The following is a 13552-nucleotide window of genomic DNA, read 5'->3' as shown; positions in this document are numbered from 1 at the left end:
GTTTTGTTATAATAACGCATACCAAATTTATAAGGACGCTAAGTACGGCGTAAGCTACTAGCTATAGAAGCTAGCACCTATAGAAGATAGAGGAACCAATAAACTAGTTCGTAGATTGGACATTAAGGACAATAAATTTAACGTAGGCGAAATATTTTGTAATAATAAGGCAATAAAAGCGGTTTACTAGGAACACGCAGCTATTAAAAATGTTACATTAGAGGTAGAGGATAATTCCACTACAGAATAGGGAACATTAGTAGGGATTAAAACCCCACTAGATATAATATCTATCGCTTTATAAGATATAAGAGAAGTAGAACAGCGAACCACTTTGGCACTTAATAAAGGCAAAAGGCCAAAGGCTTAAGATTTTTAAGAAGAGATAAGAGATAACTAAGATTCTTAAAATAAGATAAGGTAAGCTTAAGGACCCACAATGGACGAAAACCGATAGAGTAGAGTAGCAGCTTAGTTTAAAGATATACAAATAAGCTTAGGACGAAGTTTCCTACAGGCATAAGATTCTTAAGACAAGATAAGTGAGATTTAAGACTCTTAAGACGAGATAAGAACACTAAGCAAGCCTAGATAGACTAAGGCTAGAGCTAAGCTTAAGTTAAAAGTAAGCTCAGGATTAAAGAATCCAAGGGACTAAGAATTTGGGGTACAAATTAGGACACCCATAGGTAAGAGGTAAGGAGCTTCTTTATAGATTAGAGAATTTGTAATACAAATAGCAACTAAATTAGGAGATAGATATATAGACCTAGAGGACTTACTAGTAGAATATAGTGTTTGGACTAAAGATTAAAGAATTAATACCAAGATTAAGAAGTAAGAAGACTTTAAGGATTTGTTAGCAAGACAAAAACTAAAAAAAACTATAGAAGAATTTAGGTAAAGAATTATCGCATAGCAAGAACAGAAACTAGATAAGAGATCTAGCATATTAGGACATATAAAGGACAGAGCGCTAGTATAAAGAATTACTAATAGGCCTAGGGTAGGCATACTAAGAGCTAAGTGGCTTACCAAACTAGAAAACAAAGAGGATTTAGGAATTCCTACTAGGTTTAAAGAACGATATATAAAGGGCTGTCACAATATAGCAATAAGAAGATACTTCCTTACAGATAAGCCGTATACACTCCAGCAGCTATACTAAAAGTAGTATAGGCAGAGGTACAATAATAAATAGAAAGATTTCTATATATAGTTAGATAAAAAAGTTATCTAGGACCACCCAATTACAGAAAAGGCTATAACTCACATTAAAGGAGCCTTAATTATAATATTAAAGGATCTAGAAGAATAATTAGAGGACTAGAGAAGTGAGAGACGTATCTTAGTACCTGTAAATAAAGTTGTAACGTTTAGATCAGCATAATAGAGGTTTAAACTTAGGGATAAAGATAAGCCGAGAGTTAACCTAAAGCACCTAGCATACTATACGTTATTATAGATTGCGTACGTAGACGATATATATAAGATACACAAGAATCCAAAAAAAAGAATTGGAAATACCCTATAAGGATATACTAGATAATAGATAAGTAATAGTACAGGAATGCTAAATATATATATAGATGGCATCCAGCAGAAGTCCAGAAAGAAGGAAATTTAACACTTTAACCAGGAAGATTCCTTATAGAAGAATGCTTAGATAGATAACAGTAGTAGAAATACCTAGAGAACACGTATCTATAGTATATTAAAGATAAAAAGCAAACTAGGCATTAGCTAAAGAGTGAGCCAAGTATATAAGAATTAAGTAGCTAATAGTTAGGAAAAGTAAAGGCCTATAGAACTAGAGGGAGCCAGTAATAGAGCCTCAGACCCTTAAAGGAATTTAAGGATAACACCTAAATTTACAAATTAAGTGGCAAGATTAATAGTTTGAGGTATTAATAGATAGTGGAGTAATAAGGAACCATATCTCGCTAGCAGTAGTTAAGAGAATAGGATTACCTCACAGATAAAAGGAGAAACCTTACCTATTAGTAACAATTTTAGGAGATCCAATAGCCTATAGAGGAGGGATTATTAATCTTAAAATAGGACCTATTTAGTTAACTATTAAAGGAAGATAAGTTAAGATATCTTTTAATATCCTACCATTAGGACAGGATAAGGCAGTATTAGGAATGCCTTAGTTACAGGAATATAATCCAAAGATCGATTAGATTACAGGTTAGGTCAATATTAAAGATACTTAACGCCGCAAGATATAATAACAAGCTAAGTTAGTATAGTACTAAGTTAGAGCGATATATAAAGAGACCGAGTGAGGCTTAGGTTATATACTAAAGAGATACTATAAGTATAGTAAGAAACTATAGTCACTAAAAAGTAAAAAGCTATTAGAGTATATAGCATAGGACTATAAAATAGAATTAAAACTAGGAGTAAGTCTAAAGTTCTTTCCAATCTATAAGCTTACTAAAGAAGAAGGTAGAGTATTAAAAGAGTTTATCCAGGAAAACTTATAAAAGGGATATATTAGACCATCGCAGTTATTAGCGGGTTATCCAGTACTGTTTGTATTAAAGAAAAATAGCAAACTAAGGCTGTATATTAACTATAGATAGTTAAACAGCATTACTAGGAAGGATAGGTATCCTTTACCCTTAATTAGCGAAATTTAAGATAGAATAGGCAACGCGTAAATCTTTACGAAGATAGATCTAAGATAGGCGTACCATCAGATTAGGATTAAGGAAGGCAATAAATAAAAGGCAGCCTTTAGGTTAAAGGAAGGACTATATAAACTATTAGTTATACAATTCGGGCTTATAAACGCACTAGCAACGTTCTAGAAGTATATTAATAATATATTAAAAGAACACTTAAATGAATTTATTATAGCATATCTTAACAATATCATTATCTACTTAATAACTAAGGAAGAATACGGGGAACACGTTAAATAGGTCTTAAAGAGACTATAAGAAGAATAAATGCTAGTAGCAATTAAGAAATACGAGTTCTTTACTAGGAAGACCAATTTTATTAGATTTATTATTAAACTAGGCCAACTTAGCATAGATCTAAAGAAGATTAAGGCTATAGTAAATTGGTAAAAACTAGAGAACATTACGCAGTTAAAATCGTTCCTAGGGTTTTATAATTACTGCAGAAGGTTTATAGCGTAGTAGTTAAAGGATATTAAACCACTTACGTAATTAACAAAAAAAGAAGAACTATAGGCATAGGGAAAGGAACAAAGGGAACTCTTTAAGAAGGTTAAGGAGTTATTTACCTAGGAGCCAGTTCTTAAGATCTATTAACTAGGACTAGAGACAGTTATAGAAACAGATGCATTAGACTATGCACTAGGGGCGTACTTTATATAAAGGCATTAAGATAAATAGTACCTAGTGGCATACTACAGTTAAAAGATAATACTACTAGAGTTAAACTATAATATCTATAACAAGGAGTTGCTAGGTATAGTTATAGCACTAAAGAAATAGAGAGCATTCTTGTAAGGCACAGAAAAACTATTTATAGTTAAAACGGATTATAAAAACCTAATAGGATTCCTAATAATAAAGGAACTTAACCAAAGATAGGTTAGATGGGCAGAGATACTTATAAAATACTATTTTAAGATTTAGTATACTAAGGGTACAGACAATATAAGGGCAGATGCTCTAAGTTAAAAAGCTAAACTATAAAATAATAAAAAGCTATTAGGGGCTTTACTACGGAAAGATATAGACGGATTAATTAAATACAATTATCCGAAAATCGCAGTAACTCAAGAGAGTAATAAATTAGAGAAAGTCTATAAGATACTAGAAAGCTTTTAGGCACAAAGAATTCTAAAGGCATAGCTAGAAGATCTACAGTCAGATATATACAAAAATTAAGAAGTAAAGTATATCCTAAGAAGCATAGCAGAGCAATTTATAAAAGAATTCTATAAGGGATTAACTTAAGGACATAATAGAGCCACGGGCTTAGTGTTAAGACTCTAAGAGGAGTATATTATTAACGGAATCTAGAGGATAGCTAGGAAGGTCACTAAGGAGTGTCTAAATTGCTAAAGGAATAAACTAATAAGGCATAAGCCATATAAAGGGCTATAACCTATTAAAATACCAGAGAGACCATAGGAGGTTATATTATAGAACTTTATCGTAAAGTTACTAAAGTTAAGAGATCCTATTACTAGACAAGATTATAACGCGATCTTAGTAATAGTAGACAAGCTTATAAAGTAGGGATACTTTATAGCCTATACAGAAGAAATCTTAGCGGAGGATATCGCTAGAATCTATATTAAAGAAGTATTTATAAGACATAGAGCACTAAGCAAGATTATATTAGATAGAGATCTAAGATTTATAGCAGCATTCTAGGAGGTATTTTTAGCGGAGCAAGGAGTTTAAGTAGCAACTTCTACTGTATATTATCTATAGACAGACGGTTAAACGGAAAGATTAAATTAGATACTAGAGCAGTATTTAAAACATTATATCAATTATATACAGAACAATTAGGTATTACTATTACCAGTTACACAGTTTGCATATAATATAACACCTTAAGAAGGAATAGGCACATTACTATTTAAGGCAAATTATAGATATAAGCTAAGAACATCGTTGTTACTACGGCAAGCGAAAAAGACGAGTAGTATAGCTAAAGAAAGAATAAAGACGTTAATAAATCTTTATATAGACCTTATAGAATTAGTAAAAAAAGTATAAAAGAGAATAAAAAGGTACTATAATGCTAAGAGATTTAAGGGACTAGATCTTAAGGAGGGAGATAAAATATGGCTACTATATAAAAATTTTAAGAGTTAACAACTAAGTAAGAAGTTGGACTATGTTAGACTAGGACCTTTTAAAATTACGCAAAGGATTTTACCGGTTATATTTAAGTTAAACCTATTAGCCAAAATAAAAATCTACCCTATATAGTATATCGCAATGCTAGAGCTAGTATATAGGAATATTAAGCTACTAGTTTATAAAGTAGACACGTATAGAAGATAAGAAGAAGATAAATAGCAAGTTTTAAGGATCGTTAATTATAAGGATATTAATAACAAAACATAGTATAAGGTTAAGTAGATAGGCTACACTAAGACTACCTAGAAGCCACTAGAGAATTTAAAGAACGCTATAAGAAAGGTATAGGAGTATCGGAAGAGATTAGGTTAGGCAGTATTAATAAAGAAGGATCGCTAAAGAATAAGTCACCTAAGGGGGACCTAAGAAGAGTAGTTACCGAGCTATTTGGATCTGTTTCCTTCTCTATTAAAGGAGAATCCGTTCTTTTATTACTAAGTTCCTATAAACCTTATTCTATAAGTTTCTACTCCTTAAAACGGACCTTCTTACAAACCTTTTTAAGACGGATTAACTAAGCAGACGCTACAAGACGAGACTTAAGGGCCTGTTATTAAGCATCGGCAGCCTCTTATTCTATATTACAGGAACGGCGCAACTCCGCTAAAGTAATAGATAGTTTATTATCTAGCCGCGTAGTAGTAGATTAAATATAAGACTCTAAAGCAAATTAATTAGGGAACCAGACGACTATTAAGAGTAATAGGTTACATATATTTAGCATTAAAGACGGAGTAAACGTTACAGGACAAATAAATATTCGCTTTAGTGCACTTTAAGCAAAAAGACGGTTATTATAAAGATAGACTCGCCAACGCAATATAAACCAACCCCTCTTTTAAACAGCAAGAACATGGAGACGGCATAATCTTACTAAGAGATAATATTATAGTAATAGTACGAATGCGACGAGTAGTTAAAGAAGAAGAAATTGCTTTAGGTATAATAAGTAATAATATTAACTAAATTAATTAGACGGATATCACACCTCTAGTAAACGACTTAGAGATATTTAGGATCTTTAAGGACAAAGATAAAGAGGAGGGAGATAGTATTACGGACGCTTTAAGTATAATATTACGACTACTTAGAGAAGAGATAAAAAAAGCTAGTTAGTTAATATAAGCACGGTCTAGGATAGAGCCGATAGAGCTATATAACAAGGAATGGTAACCAAGGTTATATAACGTAATCTATATAATCTATAGGATCTATATAATCCGTAACAAAGTAGATAGAGTATACATACCTTACGTATAAGAAGGATTTCATAGGAGTACGGTTGTGTATTTAAGGACCCTTAGTCCCTACCTAGATAGTTCCTTCCTTATAGTAATTCTCAGAATACAATTAGAGTTAATCTATTAGGCAACTACTCCACTAGTTATTATTACGTTGTTAACTTTTATACTTGCATTTCCTATATACCTAGCCCAATAACAGGACCCACCGTAGTTCCTGCTATAAGGTTCCGTTATATATATACTGTTTAAAGTATTAGAGGCCACTAGATTCTATACTATAGGGAATAAACGTTTCCCATTACTAGCTAGGACCGCGACGGTCTATAGGATATATAGGAGATACGCTTCTACGCCGCAGAAATTAAGGGGTATAACCTTATTTTAAGATACCTATAGCTTCGCCAAGTTAACCCAAATATTAATTAGCCTTTAGCCTTATATTAACACCGGAAGTCTTAATCGCGTATTATAGTTAAGGATTAAGAGACTTTCCTAAGCTATATATAAGAAGAAGGGTAGGTATATACTATATATACCACTCTTAACCCTAAGAATAAAGATATAGGGTATTTATTTTTAGATGTCCGGTTATATATAGTTAAGGAATTAGAGATTCTATAGGAATATATAGACTTAGAAGAGGTTTCTAATAAAGAGGCTATATAAACCTTACTTAACCCTATGTTAGTTAAGTATAAGATAGATATAGGGGATAAGTAACCTCCTTTTAGACTACTATATAACTTATTAGAAAACGAGCTAGCCGTATTACGTTAGTATATAGTAGATAATCTTTAGAAAGGATAGATTCGGCCCTTTATAAGCCCGGTAGGGGCACTAATTATATTTATACTAAAGAAGGACGGGACCCTTTACCTCTGTATTAACTATTAGGCGCTTAATAGGATTACTATAAAGAATTGCTACCTGCTACCCTTAATAGGGGAGCTTATTAATAGGCTGTTAGGTGTAAAGATATTTACAAAACTAGATCTAAAAGATATATACTATTAAATCCGGATTAAAGCCGGTAATGAGTGGAAAACGGCGTTCTAAATATAGTATGGCCACTTTAAGTACCTAGTAATGCTATTTAGGCTTACCAACGCACCGGTAATATTTTAGGCCTATATTAATAAGGCATTATTAGGCCTATTAGATATAATATATATAGTCTACCTTAATAATATTATAGTCTACTTTAATAACTATAAAGTATATATATATTATATATAAATAGTACTAAAAAGACTATGGGAATATAAGCTCTATATAAACCTAAAAAAATACTCTTTCTATATCACTAGCATTAATTTTCTAGGCTTTATTATTAGCGTTAATAGAGTATTAATAGAGAAAATCTGAGTAGACGCTATTAGGGAATAGCTATACCCTATAACGTTTAGAGAAGTATAGGTTTTTTTAGGCACGGCAAACTTCTACTAAAGGTTTATTATTTACTATTTATAAGTAATACTCCCAATTACCAATCTACTAAAAGAATCTAAAAATAGTAAGTTAGGACCCTTTATATTTAGAGAAGCTACTAAGTAGGTAATAAACTGGTTAAAGGATTTGTTTATATTAGCGCCTATCCTAATATACTTCTACTGGGAGCTATATATATACCTTAAAACGGATATATCCGGCTTTGCCCTAGGGGCAATTATATCTTAATTAAAAGACGGAGAATGGCATCCTGTGGCGTTTTAGTTAAGGAAAATAACCCCTATAAAGTAGCGTTATATAATATATAATTAGGAGCTGCTCGCAATAATTACAGTAATAAAATACTGGTGATATTATTATATAGAAAGCAATTATCCTATTAAAGTCCTTACAGACTATAATAACCTAGAATACTTTATAACTATAAAGGTATTAAGCGGTTAATAAGTAAGATAGGTAGAGATACTATTATAGTATAAGTTTAAAATTATATACCGCCTAAAAAAGATAAATCCTGCTAATAGGTTATTAAGACGTCTAGATTACGAGATAGGGAGGATCTAGGACAGTATAGGGGAAATAATCCCTATATTATAAAATTTGCTTAGAAAGAAAGAAGACTCTTTTCTTAAAACTATAGAATTTTGCGGTAAGGTAGAGGTCCTAGCAATATAACTGCGAAGCGATATAATTATAAAGCCGTAGGATATAGTTATAAACTAGGTTATAGACTAAGTAGACGTTATAAAGTTAGCGTACCCTAGAATTAGCAAGAATTCTATAGGATGTGCTAGAGGTATTACAGTACCTTTAACTTAACGGTGTATTAGCTGCGAGTTTTCGGATCTAAGGGGGATAGGTAAGATACCTATCTGTAGTATAGCATACTATATAACGGTAGGAGAATCTACTAGCACTAATAGTTTAAAACGTCTTGTGCTACGCCTTAAGTTTATAATAGCGGCAGGCGAAATGGAAGTAAGTAATCTATATAAAACCTTTCCGGATCTTCTTCTTTAAGCTTAATAAAGGGACGCCTTTGCCTTTAGGGAGAGGTAGAAAGATATAGTAGAGACTAACTTAGCTAGAGTTACTAAGAAGCTATAATAGTAAGACTAAAAGGGTCTGTTATGCTTTAAGGGTGCTGTATATATCCTAAAGGACCAAGTAATTTAAGACGAAATTCTAAAGGTCTTTTATAATAACCCTTTTAGGGGTTACTACGGTGCCAATAGAACCCTTAAGGCTATTTAAAAGAAATACTTTTGGGATAAAATGTCTAAAGAGGTTAAGGATTATATATTAAGGTATAATACGTGCTAAAGGATACAGATATCTAGGCATCGCCTATATAGCGAGTTATTAGTGCTTCCTATTCCGTAGGGACCTATATTAAAATTAATAATAGATTTTATTATAGGCTTACCCCCTACTAAAATAAGAACTAGAGAGGTTGCTAATACTATCTTAGTAATTATTAATAGGTATATAAAGTTTTTAGGATACTTTACTATTATAATAATAATTACGGCAACAGAACTAGCAGACCTGTTTTTAGAACGGTGGCTCTTATTTAGTATACTAAGGGGAATTATATCTAATAGAGGTACCGTATTTAATAGTACATTTTAGTCTTTATTCTATCTCTTATTAAAAATACTATAAAGGATAAGCACTACCTTCTACTTATAAACAGATAGGCTAATAAAGTATCTAAATGCGTTATTGGAACACTACCTCCGCTACTATATTAATTATTAATAGGATAATTAGACATTATAGTTGGCTTTAGCGCAGTATATATATAACACAAGCATCTATAGTAGTATAAAAATGACCCCTTATAAAGTATTGTTTAGGGTAAAAGTAAATAACCCTTAAAATATTAAGGACATTATTTCTAAAAGAGAGGCACTAGTGGCGTCTAAAAGAATTAAGTAAATAAGAATTCGCAAAAAGGAACTTAAAAAGCACTTACTAGACGCCCAGGCTGTGCAAAAAAGGTACTATAACGAAAAATATATGCCGAAAGAATTTAAAATAGGAGACGAAGTCTTACTATTTATAAAAAATATCTAAATAAAACGCATTAAGAAGAAGCTGGATTACTAGTGGCTTAGACCCTTTAAGATAGTTAGGAAAACTAAAGGAAACTAAGCCTACGAATTAGAATTACTAAAATCTTATTTAATATATCCTATATTTTATATTTCCTTATTAAAGCTATATTAGAGAAGAGATAGTGCGGAACCGCCCCTACCTAGTAAAATTAATAGGGAACTGGAATAAAATGTAGAAGATATTTTAGACTAAAGATAGCGCCAGAAGAAGCGCGAATTTTTAGTTTATTAGGAAGGATACTCCTAGGTATATAATAGTTGTAAACCTAAGGAGTACCTTTAGCTGGGATATAATACCGTAATTAAAACCTTCCTAAGAACTAAAGGTAAAGATTTAGAAATGGTTCCGGATATGCTATAGGTAAAGTAATAAAGAAGACCCTATAAATTAAAACTATAGGATTAAGCATAGGTATTAAAAACGGAAACGTTTCGCCATTATAATAGGGATCCTAGAATTTTATAAGAGGAAGCCTATAAGGATTTATAGGAGAACCACTAGGGATACTATTTAAAGAAGACGCTATTTAAAAAGGAGTAGTAGTACTATAAGAAGTGGCCTTAGGGATTTAGAAAGATCCCTTAGGGATAAAAGGAGAGTATTTAGCCTGGCACTAAAAATATATAGTAAAGTTAATAGTATAAAGAGGAGTAAAAGGACAGCCTATAAAGAATTAGAAATTTTAAGGAATTATAAGGCACCTATAAAAATACTACCTGTCTATTTACTTGCTCGCAGAGATAGAGATATATTCTAAATAATGTATTGATTAGGGGTGTAGGCCCGAGGAGAGGGTAATCATCTCAGCCTGCTGTATTGCATAGTAGGTTCCCTACTGTCTTAAGCAGTAGTAGATAATTACACACTTATTGCCCCCCTCGGGCCTACCGCAAGCCTAAAAGGCTGCAAAATCTATCTATAGGGTAGAGGGTAGGAAAGCGAAAAGCCGAAAGGCTAATTATAATAGATATTAATGTTGCTGTTTAGAGGGAAGGCGTGACTTCGCTTTAAATAGACATTTTTATCTATTCACTTGCTCGCAGAGATAGAGATATATTCTAAATAATGTATTAATTGGGGGTGTAGGCCCAAGGAAAGGGTAATCATCTTAGCCTGCTGTATTGTATAGTAGGTTCCCTACTATCTTAAGCAGTGGTAGATAATTACACACTTATTGCCCCAAATAACGCGTACCGTTAGAAGCTAGCGGTATAAGGCCTGCCCCATAACTAATATAGAAGTAGGAATATATCTCGTCTTTTTTACGCCCGTAGGGTATTGTTAAAAGACCATTTAGTTAACCTAGAACCTAGGTAATATTAAAGGCTGTTAACGACGAACCTAGCAGTATAAGGCCTGCGCCCAATAACCAATATAGGAAGGAGGAAGGGAGAAAGCTAGAAAGTGTCAATTCAAAACCTGTTGAAAAACCCTATGGGAAAAATTATCAAGAAAGACTACTTATCAACAGCTGCTGTAGAAAGACGCGACGCGAAACTTCGCGATCCTCTAGGGGTAAGACGTTTTATCGCGACGACAACACAACGCCGTACGGCATAGTATTATTAAGGCTATAAGACAAATGAACAATAAAATCTCTATTAGATAAGCCTTATTTTAAAGCAAAAAGCCGAAAGGCTAATTGTGATAGATATTAATGTTGCTGTTCGGAGGGAAGGCGTGACTTCGCTTTAAATAGACATTTTTATTTATTATATATGGGGATTATAGTAGTATACTGCGTTTATATAGATTATTACCAAAGCTTAGAATAAAGGTATCTCTAAAGTATAAAGTTAATTCCTAATAATAGGGCATTCTAAAGGCACCTAAGAAGCACTATATAAAGCTATTCTATAAGAAGAAGGAAAGAGCTAGGTAATAACTTAAATACTAATAGTAGTAATAGGAGCCTCTTCTTCTATCTTAATGTTATTATTAATAGTATTATTAGCTCCTCTATCCTTAAAAGCATTAGCACTTCTACTAATATTCTTCTTAGAATAATGGGTACTAGAAGGACTAGCATAGGCGGGAAACTAGTAAGGAGAACGTTTATTTTAACCTTTGTTGCTATCCTTAGTATCCCTAGGTTCTAAATTAGCGTCTAAGTAGGGATTAGAGAGACGTTGGCTAAAGGAGTTAGTATAGTTCCTAAGTAAGTTACTAGAGAAACTTACCTAGCTAAAGTAGCCCGCGTAAAAGTACGAATATTATTATTAATAAGGGTAAGCTGTTCGCATATACGCTCTTAGACACTATATATCCGAGATTATTACGTCTCTATAGTAGTGGAAACCCTTATTAAATTAAAGAGTCTATAAGTAAGGGAAGACACCTTTTATCCCCACCTATTACTATTAGGATATTAGCGGAAATCTTAAATGGCGCGTTAAAGCCTATAAGTCTTATATATATAGACAGCGGGGATCTAGTACTATTAGCGAAATCTAGAATAGGACGGAATGGGAAATACTAGAATATAGGTCTTTCTCCTACTACAGTAATAGGAGCACTTAGATTTATTTTCGCTAGAGTAAGGCATCTTATAGACGTAGGAAGAATCCTATATAAGAGCATAAATGCAGCGATAATAAGTATTTTAGGGAAACTGCTATAGGAGCAACAGACGCTGTCTAGGGCGTCACTAGGAGAGGAATAATACTGCTGCCGGTTTAGGGACGCGTAAAAGGACTATAAGCTATTATAGGAGAATACTCTAAGAAGTTAGCATCGTTATAAGAGATAAGGTGGGGATCCTATTACTTATAGACGCGTTAAGAAAAGATAATAAGGCAGTAATGGAAGTACGGCTAGAGATATAGAAGCTAAAAGGCAAGATATAATAAAAATAGCCTATTTAAGAACGAGACGAATAGTGTTACTAATAGAAGGATAAGTAAGAGCGATGACTTATAAATAGAAAGAAATTAAAATAAAAGATGTTATTATTAAAGCCTATTTAGGTAAATGGGGATAGTAGTTAGTTAACGCGTCGCACCAGATAACCTCTAAATCTATTTATAATAAATTCCTAAAATTAGAGAGGTAAATCCCATTAAATTTTTATTACTATTATTAAAATCCTATTATAAAAGCACTATAAGGAGCTAGGGTGGGAGAAGAGTAGAGGAATAAAAGATAAAGTAAAGTTCCGCGCTAGTAAAGAGCTAGCAATAAGTCGCATTATAGAGTACCTTTTTACTAAGGGTTTCCCTAGTGGTTTTAGCTAGAACTCTATAAAGGCTTAATAAAGGCAAAGTCTTAGAGGACTAAGACCCTAAAAGGGGAGGTAATTATAATAGAATCCCCTAGGAGGTATATATCCGATAAAACGGTAGGAGGTTTTATCTATATCCTATCTATATTCTAGAAGATATAGTTAGACAGGTTAGGGGCGAAAGGTTTTATTAGCGTTTTGGAAGAAATATATAGGAAGCTAGTTCCCCTCTAGAGAAGAACTAGCGATTAGTCTCTAAATAGAAGTGGTTAAAAGCAATTGTTCTTTAATACGTAAAAACTTATTCTACCTTCTACTTACCAGTAACACTGTTAATTAGATAATTATACGTTCCGGTCAGGCTGGCCTTTTATAGTAAACCCTAATTAAATCTAGGAGCTTTATCTTATACGAGTTGCCTATCTTTTTAAGAACCTTATACGGTTCTACTATCTAGTAGTCTAGCTTATGGCTGGGTTATTTAGTTTTTTAATTCCTTATTATAACCTAGACTATATTACTAGGGGCAAAATTAGGCTCTTAACGGTGTTTGTTTGCCTACTATTCTATTAATCTTTAAGCTTTTTTTAGGTTCTTGTAGGCTACTATTTAAGCTTCCTCTAATTATTTAGCGTACTATTAGGCCTTAGTAT

Source organism: Cenococcum geophilum (assembly GCF_001692895.1).
Source record: "Cenococcum geophilum 1.58 unplaced genomic scaffold K441scaffold_5, whole genome shotgun sequence".
In the NCBI taxonomy this organism is placed as follows: domain Eukaryota; kingdom Fungi; phylum Ascomycota; class Dothideomycetes; order Gloniales; family Gloniaceae; genus Cenococcum; species Cenococcum geophilum.
This window is presented reverse-complemented; position numbering follows the sequence as displayed.